Source organism: Solanum verrucosum, unplaced genomic scaffold (genome assembly GCF_900185275.1).
Source record: "Solanum verrucosum unplaced genomic scaffold, falcon-dt-bn FXZP01000229.1, whole genome shotgun sequence".
Taxonomy (NCBI): Eukaryota; Viridiplantae; Streptophyta; class Magnoliopsida; order Solanales; family Solanaceae; genus Solanum; species Solanum verrucosum.
Genome location: NW_026020011.1, coordinates 286,188 through 312,448, shown reverse-complemented (window position 1 = coordinate 312,448; position 26,261 = coordinate 286,188). Strand labels below are relative to the sequence as shown.

General features: G+C 36.5%; 1 pseudogene; it reads right to left on the bottom strand.

The window, feature by feature from the left end:
• Positions 1 to 6,060: 6,060 nt before the first annotated feature.
• The window catches only part of LOC125820285 (WD40 repeat-containing protein HOS15-like), a 32,713-nt pseudogene continuing 12,512 nt past the window's right edge, over positions 6,061 to 26,261 (bottom strand).

Here is a 26,261-nt window from a genome sequence, read left to right as displayed (position 1 = left end):
TTTGCTGACCAATCTGATTAGCTACAGCTTGACTCAACATTCTAATTGCCTCTTTGAACTCGGCATTAGAAACTTCCCCATGATCTTGCACTCTAGGTGCATCAGGTAGCTCTTGCTCATTAACATAGCGTCTAGGAAGACGCCCTCTGCCAACTCTTCGTGGAGGCATGACTATCTGAAACACGCGCAAGCACGGATTAGAGAGAAACTTTTTAGAGATCAACTCTAACGCACGAAATGAGTGTGAAAGAAATGAGAAATCTTCCTAAATGTTGCAGCCTCCCAATTATAGATGTGGCGCGCTTCACACCGATAAGTAGGACTCTACAGACACGGCTTCATAGACTCCCTAGGACTCTTGAACTCTTTGCTCTGATACCAAGTTTGTCACGCCCCGAGCCTACACCCTGGGCGGGACCGGCACTCGGAGACCATTGCTGGCCCCAAGCGAACCCTTGGCCTGGCTTTCTTAACTCAGCGGAAACCTAACTCAACAGAATAACTCAAAGTAATGCAATATTTCAAAAACAACTTAACTTATAAAATATGGCCCTAAGGCAACCCGAATCTCAAAATAGGATATTTACATAAATACATAGTCAAGAGACTCAAAACTAGCTGACTGAATGTCTGTCTATGAAGCCTCTAAAAATACTGAGATGGATGTTGGGACAGACCCCGCAACATCCTAATAAAATCAAAACTAAGAACACTCAATAATTGAGCCCTCCGGAATGCAAGGAGGCTCACCACTGACTCTGGAGTGCTCAGCTGGATTAACGACGTGCAGGCTGCTGATCTGGGATACCTGAATCTGCATCATGAAACGATGCAGGCCAACTGGCATCAGTACATGGAATGTACGAGTATGCAAGCTGGAAACTAAGCAACAACGGCTAGAAGGAGAAATCTGGAAGAAACTGAATAGCTTACCTGTCTCAACTCAACTCAACCTGACTGACTTCTTTCAATATAAGGCAATTTAGGACAAGTGCGATATAAAGAAAGACTGTTTAAAACATGCTATAAACTCTGTGGGTATACAAAGATACAATAAGCCTGAAATGTATATAGAAATACAATAATCTGATGTATATAAAAATACAATAATCTTTGAGTATGAAAATACAATAACTGCTGTGGGAGTTTCTCTAACCGACAACCATCACATAAGAGCTATAGTGATGATACAGCGATCGACCTCACGCTGCCAGAGCATCTTATACCCGGCCAAAGGTATAAGACTTGAACTACCTAATGGATCCACTAGTCTAATCTGAAAAGGATTCATCTAGAAAGCATGATCCTTTTCTACCCATGGTGGCTAACATGGTTCTATGGGGGCTGTGGGTTCTTTGGAACGCTCCCCCAATTCGGTGCTCGATACTACTCCCAAAAATGTACTGGCTCTTATGTTTTTAAAACATATTTATTCCTGCTGATATGAGATAATTACTCAAAAACTAGCCCGAAGGCCCCTTTGGAAATCTCAGTTTCCAACCTTGTTCAATTGTAAAAACATTTCTTTAAAACTTCTTTGGGAATACATAGTTCCCTAATAACTTTGAGACTGAACTCAACTTTAAACTCTTGACTTAACTTCACTTGACTTGGAACTATCTTTCCTTGAATCGGAATTATGAATTCAAGGTGTTCGATCACATGTTATGGAGGGATTCTTGAACTCTTAGACGCACTATGGAGTGTCGGAAACAACCATAAAACATAGGTAATAATACTTTGGAACTTGCTTGAGAAAGTGAGAAAAGGAATGGGGAACTTGGCTGAGACTTTAGATTTCTGGTGACACAGGCGGCATCTACGGAAGCCATCGACGGACCGTAGATGGACCTACGGTCCGTACTGTAGGTCCGTAGATCGCGTCAGAGATTTTTCCCCAGAATTCATTTAAGAAAAAGACTAAGTGTTGACCTACGGTCCTGACTTACGGTCCGTGGATCGAGCTACGGACCGTAGGTCGGACCCGTAGATCGACGCCCCAAAAACCAACTTCTGTCTTGATCGACGGTTGACCAGTACGGACCGTCGATTGATCTACGGTCCGTAGGTCACGCCCGTAGATGGGGATCGACAGCCCAGATGTTTGCTGCGAAAAGATGTGAATCAACCTCCAATGGTCATAACTCTTAGAATCATAATTCCCTCAACATACAATAGGTTTCAACTACACAATCCACAACATCAACAACAACTAACAACTTCACCAACTTCACCAACTTTAACAACTTCAACAACTTTAACAACTTCAACAACTATTCCAATCTTTTCTCAATCATATAATAAACTAGGTGTGTGTGGGGGAAAGGATCAAACCACACGAAAAACTCACATACCTTAGATAGGGATCACCCCCGACGAAAGTCCACACGATCTTGACTAAGCTCCTCTTTCTTCTTTTCTTCTTCTTCTCCTTCTCCTCTTCTTCACTCTCAAAAGCCCTAACTCTTTCTATTTCAAAAAGGGACAAAAATGATCCAAAGATCATCCTAATACAACAATATGAGCTCAAAATAAATAATTTGTGAAAGGACCAAAATGCCCTTAAATTTCCGGATGGATTTCCCTTCCAATTGCCCAGCTTCTACAGGGCATAACTCCCTCATACGAACTCGGAATTGAGAAAACTCAGTGGCGTTGGAAAGATTGTTCCAAGGGCTTCGCAACCATAACTGGAACTACTCCTAACTCATCCTGTGCTAGGAGTTACGACTACTCAAAGTTGGCCAAAAACTCATTGATTTCCACTCTTAACCAAATTTCCAAATTTCAAGCTCCTTCTAAGCCACTTCAAATTGTCGAATGTTACAGAGAGTCATGTTTGTGTTACTTATTGTGGCTATAAGATCATGTTGTCTTGTTTTACTAAGTTTTGGTTACGGGTTCATATTCTTATAATTGGAGCTAACGATGATCCTATTAGTACATCGTTGATTTTGTGTATTGATACTACACTTTCTCTTCTTCTGTTGACTATAGAGCATATTCCAGCGGCTGGTGCGCGACATCAATTGTGAATCTGCACTTTCTAAATCCAAGGGTGAGTTGTTTCTTCCGAGATGCTATGGGTTAATCTTTTCCCTGTAGTCCATTTTTGGATATAAACTTCTTTTGTTTTGGGGTTGTATCCCCGTATTCTAAACTATGTAAATATTTTGATACATGAATTTTCGGTACTAGGGGGGTTATTTCCGCAAATTTTTTATGATATTGGGCTTTCATTATGCGACTTGTTTTAATTGTTGAAAAATGTTACTTCTAGTTGTTTAGTTGATTGCATGTTAGTAGATAATTGGTTCTCCCATCGGGAGTTTAGTGTGGGTGTCTCTCACAACGAGTTGGGTTGTGACAAAGATGGCATGGATCCCTGGATTCGTTGATCTCGTCGTACCAAAACAAGTTTACTAGAGTCTTGCGAAACGATGGAGACGTTTGTAATTTTCTTCAGGAGGCTACAAGACTCTAGGATATCATATCTTCTTTTCTTTCTTTGTGTTATGACTTGATTCTGTTATATTCTAGGTGTTTTGATGATCCTCACAAATGCAGGGACCCAGTCCCTAGCAGAGTGCTCTCGTCCAGATTCAAATGAGGTACAGCTGTAAAACTGTCATGTCAGGTGGTAGGTGAAAAGTACAGTGTACTGCACTAATAGGAAGAGCGGACGAGACTGTCCGTTTCAGTGGCTCACCAATGCAGGGACTTGGTCCCTGGCAGAGTTCTCTCCATCAGATGCATAATGGGGTACAACTGTAAAGCTGTCCTGTCAGTGGTTGGTGAGGCGCAAGCGTACTGAACCAATCAGAATGGACGAGGGTGTTTGTCCAACGAGTAATAACTCTTTATGGTTGATATTTTCAACATGCCAAACAACATATTAAATTCATTCATTCAAAGGAGGAAGTGAGCCAACAAGCCTTTCAATAAATCACAAAGAACATTGCAAGGGACCTGGTCCCTGCAAGATTGCTTACATGAAAATGTGACAAGACAGCTGTCAGAAAAGCCGCCACCTCTGATGTGGTAGGTGCACAGCTTTTCTAAACAGCAAGCTTTCAGCCAATAGGGTTGTCTCAACGAGTTTGTGTTGATTTCATATAGTCTCTTCTCAAAAACACAAACTCAAGATTTAGCAAACAAAATCTCACAAGCTTAAAAAGACAACGCCATCTTCAAGGAAGAACTCAAGCACAAGAACACATACAACAAGGACCTGATCAATTGAAGAAGAGCTTTCCGTATCTGCTGTTGTTTTTGATTGTTTGTATTTGAGCTTAACTTGTAGGATTCGTTTCACTTGTGTTAGAAATGTTTCAAAACTTGTGTGAATCTTTGTAAGAACATAGTTAGGGGTAACTTTGTGTCTTATTGTAAAAGTCTATATTAATCGTTGAGGGTTAGTATAGTAGGCAATGCATGCATTGCTTAGGCTCGTTTAAGTAATAGTTGTATTACTTAGTGTGAGATTAGGAAGTTAATCTCATTATTGTGGTGTAAACTATGTTTCGCTTTTGCGTAAGAAGATTAGTGAAAATAGTTTGAAAGTCATGTGTGACAGGTCGTGGTTTTACTCCCTTGAGCAAGGAGGTTTGCACGTAAAACTTTTGTGCTTGTTTTACATTGTGCTATTTATTTTCTGCACTGTTATTCTATCGAGGGACCTGGTCCCGTGATCACTGGTGAACGCATACATTCCAACATATTCCAATTGGTATCTGACGATCCAAATTTATATATGACTTCCTTCATTCTTTGTCTAAGGATGGCTGGCACCAGATACAACAGAGTAAGGAAACCAGCTCTAGCTGCGGAACCAACAGCTCTAGGGCAATAAAGGGGTAGGGGTAGACTGTAGAGGAAGGGGATGGGGCAGAGGAATAGCAACACCCGCTATGGGTGGAGCTCAGGCAGCGACTGGGCCGAGACCAGTGACCCCTCCCCCACCAGAAAATCTTGTTGAGAAGGATCGGTGTTGAGGTAACATATGAGGAGGGTGCAGAACCAGATGTGGCAACACAGGTTAGGGGTGCAGGCCTCCCCCTATTACTTCTGACTTCTGAGGTTGTTCAGTAGGTGCTAGCTTTCCTGAGTGGTTGGTAGGTACTGTAGCAACTCCCATTGTGCCGGCTACTTAGGCTCCAAGTTGGATGACACATTTATGTATTATGTCTTCAATTATACATTTCAACTCCTAATAAAGTGTTTCAATTAGACACTTTCAATTCAATTTTTATAAAAACTTATGTACGTATTTTCATTTGTCTATTAGATAATTGAAATTGAAAGAGTCTAATTGAAACACTTTATTATGAGTTGAAGTGTTCAATTGAAACATGACTAAGATCGAATGTCTAAATGAAATATTTTTACAAGTTTAATGAGTTGATTATGTATTAAGCTGAAAAAGAACCTCTATATAATTGATAAAGCAATGAAAAAAACCATGATATCAAACAACGTCTTATACCACATGTCCAAAGAAGTGCATAAATTAACTAAAATGGAAAATTGATGTTGGTAATTTAAGAAAAACCTAAGTTAGAATATCAAGTTGACGGAACAAACTTTGTACTTTTCAAAAGGAAGTTATTTATATGCATGTAGATGCTTTAGGCAAAAAATGATGAAAAGATATTCATTCACCTAATATTAAAAATAAAAAGAAACTAAAGTAATATGCTTTAAATCACTATATTATAATTCCCACGCAATAATCCAATATAACTTGTTTGTAAACCAAACGATCCCTTAGATTTTTTGGCTCAATTGCAAGCAAGGAATTAACAATGTGGTTAAATTACACATAATCAGAATAATCACAACAATGTCAATTTCCTTACTAGCAACAAAAAGAAGAAAATCAGAACAACTATTCAAGCAATACTGCAACCCGAAGTTTAAATTAAAGCCATAATGATTTAGTCGGAGTCCAATACAGATAAATCTAACACATGGTGACGAATAAATAAAAAACTCCATTTCTACAAGGTAGAGTTTCTTGAATTGTGAAATTCATGTTGTGCTCCCATGTCCTTTTAAATCTCATAATCGAATATCAAACACGCAAACCTTGTTGTTTGAAAAACAAGCTGCAACCTTGTTGCCCTCCTTGTTCCAACATACTTCAAAAATAATGCCATCCCCATTGTAGGTTTTTACAATCTTGGCCTCCTTCACTGACCATATATTCATGCATTTATCAACTGATCCACTTGCCAAGTATTGCCCGTTCGGACTAAATGCAATAGAGTAAATAGGTTCCCTGGATTCAAAATGCAAGAGAATCTACTCAGTAAAGAAACAAAAATATTCAACAAGAATGATACAAACATTTGATAATCTAAAAGAAAGATACACTTAACTCATTCTCACTCCCCTCCCCTCACATCCCCACTCCAATAGGTATATAGGTATCGATAGTTCAATTGAGCACGAGTACGCAAACCCCATAGTACTTGAGCCCGTATATGCAAGTTAAAAAGTGAAATTTCATGAAGAGTGCCTTAATATTTCCTGTGTCGAAGTAGACATAATGAGTTCACATCTATTACCTGTGACCGTTCAAGGTGTGAAGAAGACGACCTTGTTCAACATCCCACAGATTCACAGTAGAGTCAAATGAACCACTACACAGACAAACAATAAAACAAAATCAGCTCAAAGAAATAAAAAGGTTAAGTGCAATACATTAAATCAGCACACACCAAAAATCCATTTTTTGGACGGTTAAAGTAAAGCTTTATCTCTCTAGATTATTTTTACTTGCAAGGGGATTGTTGTGCTACTGTGGAAGGGGGTGTCACGGATCCAGGGAGAGGATGATGAAGAACGAAAGGGAAAACATATAAAAGTTAATTTGTAATCCAGGATTCCTATCCTGACCAAATCGCCTTCCAAGATAAAACAATAAATCAGAGCAGGGGCTAGAAACATGACTGGTAGCAATAGATATATACCTTGCCAGCAACAATTGTTGATTTGGATTGCTTGTACCAGCGCCAGTTGGGCTCCATTTGATGGTATATGTCTCCTAAAAAGACATAATAGTCAGCAACTAATGTCTGATTTGATTAAATGAATCAACAATGACCACAAAGAAAGAACCAAAAATAGAAATAATGATGTTCTATGTGATACTTTGCGATGTTCTCTGAAATCATGCAAGCAGACATCTTGTTCCATGCTCCATATCTGCACAGAAACAATGAATTTTATTATACTACACAATAAACATAATTCCTTGGAAACAACATATTCAAAGTCCTAGTGCGGAATAGGTGAAGCTAAAATTCAACATATGCAAATCTCTGAGGGCCAGTGGCACACTACACCACCTCTCTACCTGAAATGGAATTACCTTAACTGTGGTATCATCAGAGCATGAAGCCAGCAAGGAACTTGAGGGGTCCCACTTGACAGCATTGACTTCATTCTGCAATGGCGAAGTTAATAACTCTTTAAGAATATACTCATAAAGGATATTAAGTTTGCGCTTTGCACATACACTAAAAGTGCATAAAATGTTTCGAATTGGAATCGTTATGAAATGGTACCACACCTTATGTCCTGAGAATCTTTTGACTGGTCGATTCTCCCCAACTTTACAAATGTAAATCATGTTATCAATGGAACAGACCGCAAAAGAATCGTTGTTTTGCCAATCAGCATCAAGTACAACTGAATGGGGTTGTATAACAACAGTGAGAATAAATTCAAAACAAAACAAAATCTATAAGGTAAAATATAGAGCAAAGTTAAGACAGATCAAGGGAAACAAAACACCTGCAGGAAATTCAAATTGCTGCTTCGGTTTGCCAGACTTCACATTCCAAACAATGGCAGTTCTATCAACACTACCGCTAAGTAGATAATCACCTATCTTGTTCCACTTCAAAGAGAAGATTGGACAACAATGATTGTTAAGATTTCTAACCAATTCCCCTGAATGAAAAGTCAGTTATAGGATTATCAATAAGAGAAAAACAGACACGAGGACAACACGCATATTTGAACAACAATGAAAAGGACTCAACATTCTTGAATAGATTCGACAGGGTGAAAAGTTTATCAACAAGAAAATGGATTGTTTCTTGGTGTCTTTTAGTTTCAATCAGATAAACAAGACATGAAAAGTAGTGGTATATTATGAAAATAATCCAAAGAACAAACTAGCAAACACATTTCCGGAACTATACTTTCCAATGGTCAATTTATACATTCAATCTTCAAAATAAGTTTTTCCTCCATGTCCCTTACCATATCGGTTCCATATTCTGACTTTGCCTTCGTAAGAACCTGTTGCAAGCAGGGTTCCCTCACTCTGTACAAGAAAAAGTCATAAATACAAGATCGAATAATAACAAGAAAATCAAATTGGTAATCACAAGCAACCAGAAAAGTATAGATCAACGAAAATGACCAGTAGAAAACTCACATTCCAATCAAGTGTTGTAACATCCTTGTTTTCCTCAGTTGCTCGACTTTCCAAAGGCTTCAAAACCAAAACATTTGGAGTTCTCCTTTGGATAGTAGAATTACATGGACCATCTCCAATAGTCCAAATTCTAGCAGTAGAGTCTCCCGACCTAAATTGATATTACACATGGTTAGCTATACGAGAGATGGTTCCTTAGACGAGTCTAAAACTACTCTTAACCTTTTAACTAAGGAAAAGCCACTTCAAAGAATTTGACCATGAGTTTTTCATAGACGATAGCAACAAAAGAAAGAAATGGAACTAATGCTTACGCAGATGCAAGAAGTGACCCTTCTGGACTCCAAGCACAGGTAAAAACCTGACATGAGTTTAGAAACAAGAAACAATTGTAATTTTTATAGAGAAGACAGAAAAGAGATGATATTTAGTATTTTTTCCTATTATGAAATTGTGGCGGTTAAACCTCTGAGGTATGTCCTTCCAAAACCATTAAATCAGAACTTGGAATTTCATATGGGGTTGAGTCTGTGTTGATATCCATTGGCTCCGAATCTATCTTGCAACAAAAGCAAAACTTAATGTCACAACAAAAAATGTGTACAAGTATCAGTTGCATGCTCAAAAAATCATGTATTTCAATGAAGCTTCTATTGTTTGTTATCCAGAAAAAAAAAGAAGCAATATGCAGTTCAACTGAAAATGAAATAGAAAGCACATGACATGGATACGTGACAACCCTATAACCAGTGACGGATTTAGGATTTTCGATTTATGGATGCTCACATCTTTAATATAAAATTACTATAAATCACATAGAAATGTATTTTAACGCAATAATTTAAAATATTAATAAGAAAAAATAAGATTAATATTAGCATTACTCAAGAAGAAAGAAAAAAAAACAACTAGCTTGGAGTATTTCTTAACCAAAGAGCAAATATTTCTCGAGAAAAATAAGAAAAGTCTTTGGGCATGACTTTTTTTTTAAAAAATTTTTTTTGTAGGTCACAAGAAATTACATAAAACGTAAAAAGGAAATTAAGACTAAAAATTTTAAGTATACAAAGAAAGTAAAAAGAGAAAAACATGTGAGACTATATTGGGAGAAAAAAGAGGAAAATAGGAAATGTGTAAACAATTGTTATTAGCAAGAATCGAACCCTTAACTTCCCCTAAAAAATACAGCCTTTCAACTAGCTACTGGACCAAAGAACTCATTGGGCTTTTTATTCACTAGATGTTGTTCGATTAATATACTCATATTTCAAGAAATAACATAGAAACAAAAAAATGTTCTGTTATTTGATGTTCGAACCTAGAATTCCTTAATTCAAATGGACACCCATCACCACTGCACTAAGGACATAACTTTTGTCAAGGATGTTCAACTCTAAATATATATAATTTAAATATAGAATTTAATATATATATATATATATATATAACGTCATTTTTTGACGAAGGGTGGACACCCTAGGATGGCTATAGCTACGCCACTGTGGTGCTGGAGCACCCAATAGGTTGTATGTGGGTCCGCCCTTGCCTATGACATTAGTGTCTTCACCATAGCAAGATATGCCCATTCTAGCTATTTAAAGTACTGATGTAATTATTTTCAAACAGAATAATATTCTAACTATTATTTTAATACTTTCTCCAACTATCTCTACTTTCATAATAGAAGTAAATCAATAACTTGACTTTTGTGTCCAGTCAAACACCATCCTACTCCCCTCAGACCCCACTTGTGGGATAAAACCGAATATGTAGTTATTGTTGTAGGGGCTAATAGTCCTTTTGTCCTTTTTTCATATTCTTTGATGACCAACAATTAGATTCCTTATTTAAATAACCAGACTAGCCAACTTCTCTCTTATTAGTAACTCTTTTTAATCATTAAAATATATTTCCTTCACCATTGTTATATTCCTGCTAAGCATAATTGTTACGAAAATGTTGTGGATTAACTAGCAAACAATCACAAACAAAGAAAATAGAGAAGAAGAATAACACAAGGATTTAATGAGGTTCGGCTAGGCCTACTCCTCTCAGCAAAAGTAGAGAGAGTATTCAACTATGAAAAGAAAGAAGAAGCTTACAATGTTTTCAAGACCTTAGGACTACATTGTGTATCATGTACAATGCTTTAGAATCCCAACTATACTTCCTATATATAGATTCCAAAGTAGTCCCAAACCTATAAGGAAAATGTTTTCCCAATTCTATAAGGACAATATTTTCCTTTTCCAAATCTATTAGGACAAATTGTATCCTAAACTAATATATATGAATTATAGTTTCCTAAAATATATAAGGAAAAATTCAAGACATAATTAATAAATATTCCCTTGGCTTGAATTATTTTCATCAATTGAAATACCGTCCGTCTGCTTCCCTGCCCTCCAAAGGGCTTACTAAGTACAACTCACACCAATCAAGTCTAGGCAATGCCTAAACTTATTGATTCATACTATCTTGATCATCATATCTACTAAATTATCATGTGTAGACACTTTATTCTCATCAATAACCCCTTTAGATATAACATCTCATCAGATAAAATAATGTTTGACTACCATTTGTCCCCTTGACAATAAACCAAATTCCATGCTTGATTCTTTTGAAGAGACTTCATATCTTCACCGATTGCACCAATCCATCTATCTACTTTGGAACTAGAAATAAATTTTTTATAGCTATTAGGCTCAAACACGTCAATTGTCTCTGATAAAACAAATTCTATAAAATTTGCATATCCTTAAAGATTTTCATCAACCACGTTTGCGAATCTTTTTGGTTGGTTGATCACTCTCTTTTTCCTACCTGTTGAAATACTTTATGATTGTTGTTGTATAGGTGTATCATCATTACCATCCTGATTAATGTCTTGCACCTACTCCACTTCTAAACTATTAGGTTGAGCTAGTGGAGATTCAACTTCTAGCTCTATGCGGTCACTAACACTGTGATATGTTTCTACTATTGCCTTTTCCTTTTGACTGTTTAATGAGGCATATTCATTGAATGTCACAAATTAACCCCCGGAGTCTTTTCTTCTCTTTCCCTTAGCTCAAGTTTTCCATCCCTTACATAAGCATAAGTAGGACAACCAGATATTCTTAAATTCGAATAATCACCAGGCTAATCGGACTTAACTTCAAAGGGAGTTTTAAACTCAATAGTTGTAGATGTGGATCTATTGACCAAATAGCAATTTGTATTGATTGCTTCAACCAAAAAGTCTTGCGAACACATGAGTGAAAGCATACTTCGTGCTTTATCACAAAGTCTTATGTTCATACGTTCTGCAATACCATTTTGTTGTGGTGTTCCAACACAAGTGCGGTGTCTTACTATGCCCTCTCTGCTACAAAATTTATTGAACTTTAAGTTTCAAAATTCCAAACCATTGTTAGTTTGAAGACGTTTAACTTTTCTTTTGGTCTGCCTCAACCATCGTCTTCCACTTGATAAATGTTGAAAATGCCTCATCTTTTGTTTTAAAGAAATACACTCATACCATTCTTGAGTATTCGTCAATCAAAATCATAAAGTACCTTGCGCCACTTTTGGAGGGAATTATATTTGGACTCCACAAGTCTGAATGTATATAATCTAGCTTGTCTTTGGTCTTGTGTATAGCCTTCTTGTTGAACTTCACCTATATTTTCTTACCAAACACCCACTGCTCACAAAAATTTAAAGCTTGATTTTTGTAACCATCCAACAAATTCTCTTGTTCAACAAAGACAATCCCTTGTTAATTATAAGACCAAATCACAAGTGCCACAATTGAGATTGATTCATATTATTCTTCCCAGAAGCTACAATTGCTTCCCCTACAACTACACTGTCTTGTAGATAATACAGTCTAGACGGAAGCTTACCTTTCATGAGTACCATGGAGCCGTTACATACTTTAAGTGTTCCAATTTCTGAGTGAAACTTATACCCTTATCATCCAAAGTCAAAAGAGAAATCAATTTTTCTTTTAATTCAAGGAACATGAAAACATTTAATATTTCTGATAATACCATCAAACATTCTCAATTTGATGTTACCTATCCCCTATACCTCAAATGGATTATCATCACCTAGGTAGAGAATCTCATTCGTCTGTTTGTAAGTTGCAAACCAATTTTTGTGTGGACACATGTGAAAAGTTGCACCAGAATCAAGAACCCAATAATTATGCCTATGATCAGAACTCACAACAGAAACTTCCCTTAGATAGTCGTTTTCATCCGAATTATTTCCAATGTGAACAATATTTGCTGAGTAATCAACTTTCTACTTTCCTTTTTTCTCCTTTAATTTAGGACAATCTCTTTTGTAATGACCCTGCTCCCCACACTCATAACAGTTCTGCTTTCTTGCTCTAGACTTCAACCTGAAATTAAACTATTTTCTATTAAAGTCCTCCAGTTGTGTTCTTCCCCTACTCACAAGACCTTAACCCTCAGTTCTACTATCCGGAAAGCTCTTCTTCAACTCTTTAGATTTTAGTGCATTACTAACATCATCAAGTGAGATATTGTCTTTCCCATATAGCAATGTATAAACAAAAGTATCATAAGATGGTAGTAACAAACATAACACAATTAAGGCATGATCCTCACTTTCAATTTTGATATCTACATTCTCCAAGTCCATTTTAATTGAATTAAACTCATCAAGGTGAGTTTTGACCAGTGTACCATCATTCATACGGAGATTGTATAACCTGTTTTTCAAGTAGAGGCGGTTTGTGAGCGATCTTAGAGTACATGTCTTCTAACTTCTTCTATGTTGTTGCTGAAAATTTTCCTTCATCAATTTTCAGAAGAACGTTATATGTAACGGTCATGAATATCACACTCAAAGCCCTCTCCTTCAGGTCTTCTTGGTCTGATTCTTTCGACTCTTTTGTAAAATCCTTCTCGATTGCCTTCCACAATCATTTTAACACCAAAGACGATCTCATTCTAATCTTCCATAGACTGAAATTAGAACCCTCATCAAAAAATTTAATTTTATATTTTGTTGAAGATGATGGAGATATCTTAACCCTTGATTAATATCTAGAAACCCTAACTAAGCTCTGATACCAATTGTTGCAGAAATATCGTGGATTAACTAGCAGACAATCACAAACATAGAAAGTAGAGAAGAAGAATAACACAAGGTTTAATGAGGTTCAACTAGACCTACTCCTCCCAACAAAAGCAGAGAGAGTTTTTCACTATGAAAAAAGAAGAAGCTTAATTACAATCCTTTCAAGCCCTAAGGACTACATTGTGTATCCTATATCATGTCTTACAATCCCCTACTATATCCCTAATATATAGATCTCAAGTAGTCCCTAACCTATAAGGAAAATGTTTTCCCAATCCTATAAGGACAATCTTTCCCTTTTCCAAATCTATTAGGACAAAGGGTCTCCTAAACTAATATGAATTATAGCTTCCTAAAATGTACAAGAAAAAATTCAAGATATAATTAACAATAATTAATGAAACTAACGAAATATTGGGAAGTTTGAAAGAATAGGAATTCTTACGTTTCTAGTTATCTATTTGGTCAGACTTATTGGAGGCTAAAAGCATAAAAAAAAAAAGGGACTCCTTTTTATATTTGAGGTGATTGGTCAACAAAAAAAATGCGCCTTTTTAGCAAAACAACACAAAACACAAATTATTATTTTTTATCGAAAAGTACTTTTTGTGTAAGTTGTTTTGACAAAAGTGTCTCTAGATCTGAATAATATTAATTACCCTACCTGAGGTAAACAAATTGTTTCTGATAAACCCTTAGCTTAGAAATTTTTATATACTAGAATAGTAATGTTAACTTCGTAGAATTTAACTCGTCTAAAAGCAACAACAACAGACCACAGGTCTGAGAAAGGTGATGTGTATGCAAACCTTTAACCCCTACCTTGTGCGGGTAGAGGATCATGTTTCCAAATACATCATTGCCTCAAGTAAAGCATAGATCAAAGCAATTAAACTCATCTAATAGAAACATAACATCAAAATCTCCATAAAAATAATACAAAGGAAAAGGTTCGAAAAATAAAAATTGAATTACCTTATTCAAGTAGGAGGAAATCGTAGGTTAAAGAGGCAACTGTTGTGAGCTATCGGCGGCTTAAAGTACAGATGTATGGATTACTACTAAGTCTGATATATATAGAGGATAAGTATGGTAAGTGGAAATTATGGGAAATACAATATTTTTATATGAGACTAGAATTAGAAAGGTTTTCATTCAAAAAGGCATTTTGAATCAAGCGTTGAATGACTAATGTACCCTCAAGGCATTTCGAAGAGCTGAAATTTCAAATTTATTTAATCCTATCTACAAATGTGGATACGAATTCAGAATTTAAACGAGATGTCTAATTTTGGTAGTATATCATAACATATCACCAATTTAATGGATTTGAAATTCATCAGTTAAAAAAATTATTAATTAGTTAATTCATAATATGGGCTCTGGATGCACGTCAAAATTCATACTGATAAATCAAAAAAGCCTTATTCATGCAATGTTTAAAATTAATATTCTTATTCGATATTTATTTACAACACCTAAACTATATTTTTTTACGGTCCAAAATCGGATCACGATCCTAAATAATGGACTTTCTCCATATGGGAACTTGAAAATTCAAAATCTATGGCCAAAGGCTAGCTCTATGTGTTCAATCTTTTTATTTTTTTGTATTGAACTCCTTATATTTTTAAATTAGGGATCCAAACCTCTTCTTTGTTGCAATTTTAGTTAATTTCTATATATAAACTTACACTATGAGTTTAAAAGTACTAGGTTCAGATGAATCTGAATGTCATGTTTCTAGTATATAACTTGACATATTTTTAAAATTATGGATTCAAACATTTTATTCGTTGCAAGTTTTAGTGAAATCTTACCATGACTTATGCTGCAATTAAAAGTAATGGTTTCAGATGAATTCAGAGCCAGAATGTTGTGTGTGCCACTACACATACATTTGCAAGCCAAAATAAAGGATGAAGGCATAATACATAAATATGCCCTTTAACTTGGCTTCAGCTAACATCTATGCCCTCTAACTTTGAGTAGGCACAAGTAGACGCTTCAACTTATATAAAATTGAACATGTAGACACACATATCCTACATGTCATAATACATGTAGGACGCCACATAGGACATAAAATTGTCATGTAGAACATCACGTAGGATAAATGTGTCTATTTATTCAATTTTATACAAGTTTAAGCGCCTCCTTGTGTACACTCAAATTTGAATGGTATAGATGTGAGTTGAAACCAAGTTAAAGGTATATTTATATATTATACCAAAAACGACATATACAGTAAGGATATGCCTAGAATTTACTCTGTTCTAGTATCTATCCCTTGACAGGGGTTTAATCGAAACTTATACATATAGAATTAGGTCATCCTATACTACTACATTAGTTTGAAATACAATCGTGTTGAAATATTTCTTATTTCTTCTCAATTCCTAAATAGTTCATATAAATAAAGTAAAGTGCACATAGTTTGTATCTATGGACTTTAAATACTAGTGAACATGTATTTCTGTAGGCATACTCCAAGGAGTTTAGCTAGTAAGCGTATGTTGGACACTCCGAAGGCCAAAACCGCTTCAACAAAAGTTGAAAGTAGACCATCAGAGTAGCTAGGGTCGGGATGCTTCGGGGAAAACCTCATTTGCTGCTCCCACTGAGGAAGTCTCATCCGTTGAAACCGAGTCTTCAAAATTGCAATAAGGTCATTAAGTTTTGAGAAAGTTTCTAGCTCTTTGTGAATTTAGGCGTACTGAGATCTCACATTAGGCTTTATGGATGAAAAATTATTTGCGTCCTTAAACCCCTAACTAGGTTGTTTCTGATAGACTATTGGCTCATAAAAATGCTTATGCACTAGAATGGTTATGTAACACCTCGTATGCTAGAAAGACCAGTTTGCAGAAATCAGAAGTTGTAGGTGCCACCGACGGGCACCACCCATTGATTGTAGGTGGGGTCCGTGGATGGCCACCTGCAGTCCTCCCTAGAAATAGTCCAAAAAAAATGTCTAAGGGTCGACCCATGGCCGGACCCACAAACCGTAGGTCAGACCACGGGCCGTGGTCCTAGTCCATGGATCAGACCCCTCAACAGTACCTCTCTGAAGCCAGTCGACGGTTGATAAGAAGGACCGTGGGTCAGTCCACGGACCGTCAATTGGCCCCGACAGCTTTTAAGTCACGGTCATTTGGTCTTTTCCTTATGCGTTGGACCCCTAAACTACGTCGTTTTGGTAAGTTTTAGCCTAGTAACTAAATTAGAAGTTACCCTAGTCAATTTATTCTCCAAATAATCAATCAATCTTAGAACCAGAAAGGAGAAAGAGTCGACTAAGCTTTTCAAGAACGCAATAAGGTTTCTTTAGTTCCAGCCAAGAAATTGAAATATCTCTCAGTGAAATTCATCACCAAGGATGTGGGATTTCACTAGTGGGTTCCTTTCACCCATTAGGTCCCTAAATTTCAGTTAGAATCTTGATTCCCTTAATATTATCTAGACCTAGGGTTTATTAAATGTTAGAAATTGTTGGGTTTTAGTTGTTAGAATTATCCAAATTAGAATATCATATTGTTGCTTAGTTTCTTGCATGATATTCAGAACCCTAGTTGTGTAGATTCGTTTAGCTCATGAATTACACTTGCTAGGTCAGTTCAAGTAGACATACATGCTTCAGTTTACGAATGTTACATTATCAGTTATAATTGTTGCATTCTTAAAGTTTGTATGTCAGTAATTGAGCTATCTAGCACTTCAGTATTTCAGTCATAATATTGTTTATATACATTCTAGTTGGGAGTAGGCTTAGATCCAGTGGACTAGGGTTCAACGTACCTGAATAGTACCAGAACTACGTGCCCCCGTAGGTTTATAAGTCCCCTCCGTGGGTATTACATTTTAGTGATCATGCCAGTCATGCCTTTATACCTCTGGCAAGGTATATTAGGTCCTCTCGATGGGGCGTATACATCAGACTCCACCTTTAGCTCATGTGGTTTTATGTCGGTTATTAGTAGCTCCCACAGTCAAATTCTAGTGTATTGACCAGGTTATCAGTTATAGTTCAGTGTTCAGTCTGAGCATGTCAGGTACTTGGTCATTGCATTTAGTTAGCTCAGTATTCATTATTTCAATCATGTTCAGATTATATCATTGCTTTACCGCTTTGTTCAGTCATATGTTTTATTCAGCTTTATTCCATCTTGCATGCTCATTACCTTTCAAGTACTGATGCATACTCTGCGCTACATCTTCTCGTGATGTAGGTTTAGGTACTCAACATTTAGATCACGTATAGATCGGTTCCCCATCTCCAGTTCAGCAACTTCAGTGGTGAGTCCTCATTCTTCGAGGACAATATACATGTTTCTCTAATTAGTCTTTTCATTTCAGTTTTCAGTATTTGCTAGAGTTAGCTGGGGGCATTTCTCAACATCTCTAGTCAATTAGAGGCTTATTTCAGACATAGTTTTGATTCAGTTTTAGCTTTTGAGTTTTACTTCAGTGTTATAAACTCTCTTTCAGTATTTATATATTCTGACATGTTTGGCTATTCCCCACTATTAAGTTTCGTCATGATTTAGCTTCCGCATTAGTTTAATTATTATAGAATATTCAGTTTGCTTATGATATGCCAACTTAGGGTTAGCTTGGGGTCACTCGTGATCCTAGGTCCCGTGTTTACGTCCTGGGGGTTGCCTCGGGGCGTGAAAAACTTTTTATCAGAACATTAGGTTTAAGTGTCCTATGATGTCTAAAATGTCGCACTAAGTAGAGTCTTTTTCATGGGTGTGAAGTGCACCACATCTAACGAGAGGGAGGCTACAAAATGTTTTAGGAAAACTTCACTTTCTTGCTATTCTTATCGTGCGTGGGTATGATCTACCTTCTAACTCATCGTTATGCGTTTTAGATCATGCCTCTTCGTAGAGCTTACTCAAGGAATGTGAATACCCGTAATGCTAACACGGCTCCTCTAGTCCCTGATCATGAAGTTTCGAATATAGAGTTACGAAATGTAAATTCAACTTTTGGCTCAGAGTATAACTAACCAGACCAATCAACAGGTTCCAGTTCCTACTAATAGAAATGGTGGATCAGTGGAAGCTAGAGTTCGAGATTTTGTTAGGATGAATCGACCTGATTTCTAGGGTCACATGTTGGTGAGGACCCATATAATTTCATCGATAAGGTTAAGAAAATCTTTGGAGTGATTCAAGTAACTGGTATTGATAGGATAGAGTTGGCATCCTACCAGCTTAAAGATGTAGATCATATTTAGTTCACTCAGTGGAAAGAAAATTGGGGTACAGATGCAGTTCATATGACTTGGGAGTGTTTTTCTGGAGCTTTTCTAGATAGATTCTTTCCGAGAGGGTTAAGGGAGGCTAAGTCTTAGGAATTCATGAATTTGAGGCAAGGTACAACGTCAGTCCAAGAGTACGGTCTCAAGTTCACCTAACTCTCCAGGTATGTTCTGCATATGGTCGCTGATTCAAGGGCACATATGTCTAAGTTTTTGTATGGTGTGTCCGACTTAGTGAAGACAGAGTGCAGGAATGCTATGTTGTTAGATGATATGAACATCTCTAGGCTTATGACCCATGCTCAGCAGGTTGAGGGAAACAAGCTTCGTGAACATGCTAAGGACAATAAGAAGGCTAGGACAGGTAACTATGAGTACACTAAGCAGAAATCGGGTGGTGGAAATCGCTCGCAATTTCAGCAGAAATCTTCAGCTCTAGCACCTTCATCAGCTAGTGCTTCATCCTCCAGGTTCCTACTGGATCAGAAAGGTAAGACATCAGGCTCTAAGTCTCAAGAGAGTGTTTCAGGTAATAGGACCTGCCCAACTTGTCCAAAATGTGGTAAAACACATCCGAGCGAATGTCTTTCAGTGAAGGAAGAGTTTTTTGGATGTGGTCAGTCTGGCCATAGGTTGAGGAATTGCCCTTCTTCTAAATTAGGACAGGGAGGTAACAATAGTAGGGCTCAGTCTATAGCCCTAGCAGCACGAGCAGTTCACCCAACTCAGTAGGGTGCTTCATCTGGTACAAGTGTCGGTCAGTGCTAGAACATGTTGTATGTTCTTCAAGCTCGCCAGGATCAGAAGATTTTCCTGATGTGGTTACTGGTATGTTATAAGTCTTTCACTTAGATGTTTATGCTTTGTTAGATCCAGGGGCAACTCTTTCCTTTGTAACTTAATATATAGCAGTGAACTTTGATGTCAGTCCAGAAACTCTTTCAGAACCCTTCTCAGTCTCTACTCCAGTTGTTGACCCAATTATAGCTAGACGGGTATACAAAAATTGTCATGTCACGGTCTCTCAAAAAGTCACTTCAGCAGATCTTGTAGAGTTAGAAATGGTAGACTTTGATGTCATTATATGCATGGATTGGTTACATTCCTGTTATGCCTCAGTTGATTGTAGAACTAAGATCGTTCGTTTTCAGTTTCCTAGAGAACCAATCTTAGAATGGAAGGGTAGTAGTTCAATGCCTATGGGTCGATTCATTTCTTACCTTAAGGCCAGAAAGATGATTTCCAAGGGGTATATCTATCATCTAGTTCGAGTTAAGGATTCCAGCTCCGAAACCCCAACTTTTGAGTCAGTTCCTATAGTAAATGAGTTTCCAAAAGTGCTTCCAGAAGATCTTCCCGAAGTTCCTCCCGAAAGGGAAATTGACTTTGGAATTGATCTCCTTCCAGATACCCAAAATATTTCTATTCCTCCTTATAGAATGGCTCCAGCTTAGCTAAAATAATTCAAAGAGCAGTTGAAAGACCTTGTAGATAAGGGCTTCATCAGACCTAGTATTTCCCCGTGGGGTGCACCAGTGTTGTTTGTGAAAAAAAAAGATGGTTCTCTCAGGATGTGCATTGACTATCGATAGTTGAACAAAGTCACAATCAAGAATAAGTATCTTATCCCCAGGATTGATGACTTATTTGACCAACTTCAGGGTGTTAATCATATTTCAAAAATAGACCTCAGATTCAGTTATCATCAGTTCAGAGTCAGAGATAGTGACATCCCAAAAATAGCCTTCAGAACTCAGTATGGTCTTTATGAATTCGTAGTTATGACATTTGTACTAACCAATGCTCCTGCAACTTTCATGGACTTGATGAACAGGGTGTTCAAGCAGTATTTGGACTTGTTCATTATTGTCTTTATTGATGATATCCTTATTTACTCTAGGAATGAAGAAGGACATACAACTCATTTGAGGGTTAACCTACAAACTCTCAAAGATCGCCAGTTATTCGCTAAGTTTAGCAAATGTGAGTTTTGGTTACAATTTGTTGCTTTCCTTAGTCATATAGTATCTAGCGATGGGATCCGAGTGGATTCTCATAAAATAGAGGCAACGAAACAATGGCCCAGACCCACATTTCCTACAAATATCAAAAGTTTCTTAGGTTTGGCTGGTTATTACAGAGGTTTGTGGAAGGATTTTCATCCCTACTTTTCCATTGACTAAGTTGACTCAGAAAAAGGTTAGGTTCCAGTGGTCAGATGAGTGTGAAAAAATCTTTGAAAATTGAAAACTAGGTTGACTACAGCTCCTATTTTGACTCTACCAGAGTGTTCAGATGGTTATGTGATATATTGTGATGCATCCAGAGTCGGCCTAGATTGTGTATTGATGCAGCGAGGTAAGGTTATAGCTTATGCTTCTAGACAACTTAAGGTGCATGAGAAGAACTATCCGACTCATGACCTCGAGCTTGCAGCCGTAGTATTTGCCCTAAAGATTTGGAGACATTACTTGTATGGTGTTCACGTAGATGTGTTCACAGACCATAAAAGCCTTCAGTATGTTTTCACCCAGAAAGAGTTGAATCTTCACTAGAGATGGCTTGAATTCCTCAAAAACTATGATATGAATGTGCTCTACCATCCTGGTAAGGCTAATGTAGTAGTTGATGCTCTTAGCAGGTTATCTATGGGCAGTGTAGCACATGTTGAGAAATAAAGGAAAGAATTAACAAGAGATGTTCACCAACTTGCTCACTTAGGAGTTGGTCTTATAGACTCGTCAGATGGTGGAGTGATAGTTTAGAATATATCTGAATCTTCGTTGGTAGCGGAGGTTAAGGAAAAACAAGACAGTGATCCTATATTTCTTCATTTGAAAGGTGCAGTCCACCAACAGTGTCACGACCCAGGGGTACTCCCTAGACGTAACATGGCGTACTTGACCCCGAAGGGGTCTCATACAAGCCTTTAGCATAATCATAACATAATATACTAGAAACGTAGGGATAATTTAAAACTTTTACAATCGAAGTCATTTTCATAACAAAACAAGCGGAAGTCTTTACTAAACCTTTGTCTCAAAACATCTAACATAATACTTGAATAAACTCTTGGGACGCATCCCATACAAAGTCTAAAACATAAAGAAATGGCATAAAGGAAATGATAGGCTTGTTCTCGATGCTATGAGGACTCACCAACTCTTCAACTCTTCTTGCACCTTAGGAACCTAGCCTCCAAAGCAACTCAATCTCTGAAACCCTACATTTGGTTAGAATGTAGGCAATATGCGTTATACAAAATGTACCAAGTATGAAAGCTAGCACAACATCATAAGAGCATCTCAAAATGGTTAGTCAACATAAGACATAAGCATAAGAGATAATAACATATTCATAGCATAATCATCATAGTCATAGCATAATCTCCAACATAAGCATCATATAAACATAAGTCAACATAAGACATAGTGTATCCCTTTTTTATCATCTTAATCATAGCCTATACACATGGTCAACTCATAAGCTCTTCTTACCATAAGGGAACCATACTCCTAAGTAACCTCAGGACACACTTGTGAAATGCATGAAAGGCATCCTATACTACCCTTCACCCTAAGCATAGCCTTGAAGTCATCTTTGTCATACTCACCCTCCTTTGGTCTCATTATTAGTTTAACTCTCATAACTAAGGGAATCTCTCACCTTTAGTCAACTATAACTAGGAAGGACAACTATAGCACAATCTTATTCTTACAACTTCTCTTTAGTAACCCTAAGTCATACTTGTGCAATGCATGAATATCACCCCATAATACTACTTATGCTAAGTACTACATTTAAGTCCTCATACTAACACTTCTTGGTTTGGAACCTAGTTCCTATCTTTAACTTTAGAACATTATGAGGTACTCTCTTAAGCACATCTTAGTTCCTTATTAGGTTGAACCCTATGAGATACTTCTTTTAGTATGTCTAAACCCCTTTCTACTTTGAATACTATGAAATACTCTCTTAAGTATGTCTAAGTTCCTTATTCACATAGACCCTATGAGATACTACCTTAAGCATGTCTAAGTCCATTTATACTCTTGAACACTATGATGTACTTCATTCAGTAAGTCTTAGTTCAATTATGTTTTAGAACACTATGAGATGCTTCTTTACGCATGTCTTAGTTCATTGGATATAGAGATTTTGAAGGCTCCCATCTCATGAGACCTAACTTTGGGAAAACCCACACTCTACTACGTAAGAGTTCCCTTTTTAACTTGGATAGTCCTCACATCAACTAGGTGTGGCTCTCCTTTCTTCTTGGAGTCCGGACCCTATCTTGTGTGACACTCCATCTCATTGTCAATATCCACTTGGATCCAAGCATACACCCCAAGGTTTACTTGTTAAGCCTTGCTTAACTCTCATAACTCATGGAAGGATGTCCTTGACAACCAATCCATGTTCAAGTGATTATATCACTTTCCTCTATCAAGCATACATAAGGTAAGTTAGGTGAGTATATGTCTTTCACCACAATCCATCCTATTAGACTTCTATTCTCTTTTAGACTTTTCTCTCAAAGCCTTAGCATTAATAGTTAACCACCTTAGCTTCACCCTAAGCCCTAGCTCTCATGATCACAACCTTACTCTCAAGGTTTCTTTCTTAATCTCTTCTTTATAACTAGATTTCAAGGTATTTTGATCACATCTTTCATTACTAGGTGATTCTAGTCTTAATTGATCATAAAGGTTCAATTCTAACTTTACAAGTCAAGATCAATCATATTGTTGACACCCAATTTTGACCGACCTTTAGCAATTTCAGGAATGCTATTCGATTAAATACGTATTTTTGAAAATATTTTGAGTTTAAAATTTTAATCGATTTTGTCTAAAAATTATATATTTAGTATGCATGCTTTATAAAAATTATTGTAAACACTATTAAAATATTTCTAAAATTATTAATAAAACTCGAAATAATTCAAATGTTTTGAAAAATTTAAGTAAATTTAATTATAATATTGTGTAGTATTTAGTTGGATAACATTTCCTTAGTTTTCCTCAAAATCTTTTAAAATTTAGCCTATTCCATTCTAATTCCTTTCAATTCTAGCCTATCCAATTCAAATTCTCATTTTTTCAATTATAGCCCTTGTTGATTTCAATTTTAACCCTTTCTTATTACAAGAGTCCAATTCAAATAAATCTCAGCCTTTCATTCATTCAATTCAACTTTAAGATCCTATCCTAGCCACTCATTTGATGTGATCCAACGGATGAGATTAAACCTCCTTTCTTTCCTATTTTAAATAAAATATCTCAAACCCTAAAAATCTAATTCATTTTTCCTCTCCTCTCTTCTCCAAGCCGCCGCCCCAACTTCTCCTTCCCCTTCGTTCTCTTCATTTTTTTTTGGCAAGACAACCACCGGCGAGGCCAGCAGCCGCTGGCCTCCATCGCTCTTCCCTCCGCCTCCTCCCTTCTCCGTTCTTCTTCTCTTCCTCTCCAGGCGAAGGCAAAACAGTGAGCAGCAGCACCAGCCAGCGAGGGAAGCAACAAGCTCTGGCCAGCAGCTGCGAGTGAGAGTAGCAAGCCACCGGCATGAAACAACTCCACAGCAGCAGCTCCCGCGAGAGATCCGACAGCAGCCGCCGGCGTAAACAACAACAACGGCAAACTCCGGCCAGCAACTGGTTCCTCCGCTCTCCTCTTCTCTTTTCCCGATGGAGACAACACCTTGGACAACGTTTACTCGGACCAAAACTTTATGATTTTGGCTTGTTAAAGACGGATCTTTAACAGATCCGTCCGGGTTAGTTCTCTTGTTCGATTCGATTTATAATTTCTTAGTATTATTATGAAATATATGACTATTTTATGTGTGTGCTATTATAAAAATTATTATTTACTATAAAACTTTGTCTAAAGCTTGAAATATTGTCGATGATTCTTTGGAATTGTGCTAATATTCGCCATTGGCTTTAACTTGTTTCTTTTAAATTTTACATTGATGAAATGGATAATCTTCACTTTAGTTGATATCTTAATACTTGCCGGTATATTGATGATATGGTCTAATTTTATGCTTATTCAAATTTCCTCTATAATTGATCTACTTATCGTCTTGCCAACTTGTTCAATCGCCTAATTACGATAAGTTATTTATGAATATTGATACTAGAATGGGGGCTGTAATTTTTATTCCCTCCCTTAAATATAATCAACAACATTGTAATAAGTGACCTCTTAATTAATATTTCCTACCTTATTTATTCGTAGACATATTTTGACATGTTAAATTTGGTAAAAGCATGCTTATATATATGGTAAAATGTGGTGTCATATTATAGATTCAATACGTGTCTCGCTAATTGACTGAATCCATGTGTATAACATTGTCCACTTTGCCTTAATTAAATAGTATATATTCATACTGATTTCTTATTTTTGGTAAAGATTTTTGATTGATGTGACTCCTTTTTATTAAGGAAACAAATTTCCCTTATTTGCTCCCATTAATAATTATTATCTTCCTTTCGTGCGCCCGTTCCCACTATATAAAGAGACCATTTACCCCTTATTTGAAAAGACAAAAAACCTTACTCTTGAATACTGAAAAAATATATAGCTCTCTCTCTATTTTTTTTAAAAGAATTAAGATTCCGGTAATCATTCTAAAGTGCTGCTTTACTTGGTTTTGCTGTGTTCGGGTCTAGTATAGAATCAAACTAGGTCTTCATTGCTGATAAATAATTCTGCATAATTGGTTAGCTCTTCTTCATTAATTTAAATTTTTTCTTTCATTATTTTATTATAAATATTGTTGTGTGGTCGAAAATAAATAAAAGGAAGCATCCGGGTTAGTTTCCTTACCCCTTGTCAGTGTGTGATCTTATGTGTTCAATGACTTGTTTGAAATTCATGTGTTTGTTGTGAATACTTGTTATGTTTCTATATAGCTATGATCTTGTGTTTGGCATTATTCTGTTTAACAGGTTTCGAACTTAAAGTTCAAGACATTAAAGAGTCGCCTAGGGACGGAATTTCGGATGAAACTGTCACTGTTTAATATTTTGGATATGTATTATGTCGTTCTTTATTCCCTTTTGTTCGGTTGTGTAACTCTAACACTATATATATAAAATATTCTTGGGGGATCGTCTAAAGGGGGAGGGGATTTATATGCTACTTGTTTTAATTTTTATCGTAATTTATTTGTGTTAGAAAGCATGTCTATAGGATTGTGATTGATTGACAGTTCGTTTTTAATAGTTTCACTTAGATTTTAACTAAAATAAAAATAAAATTATCATTGGTTGATCACCTATTCAAACTTGTCTACTTATAGTTTAAGATTTATCATGTGTTCAAAGGCTTTAACTGCCCATTATAACTCGTTTGTTTGATTTATATGATCGCTTTCTTAATTATTAATAATCAATAATGTATATATGTTTTCCCATATTTCATTTACCCAACC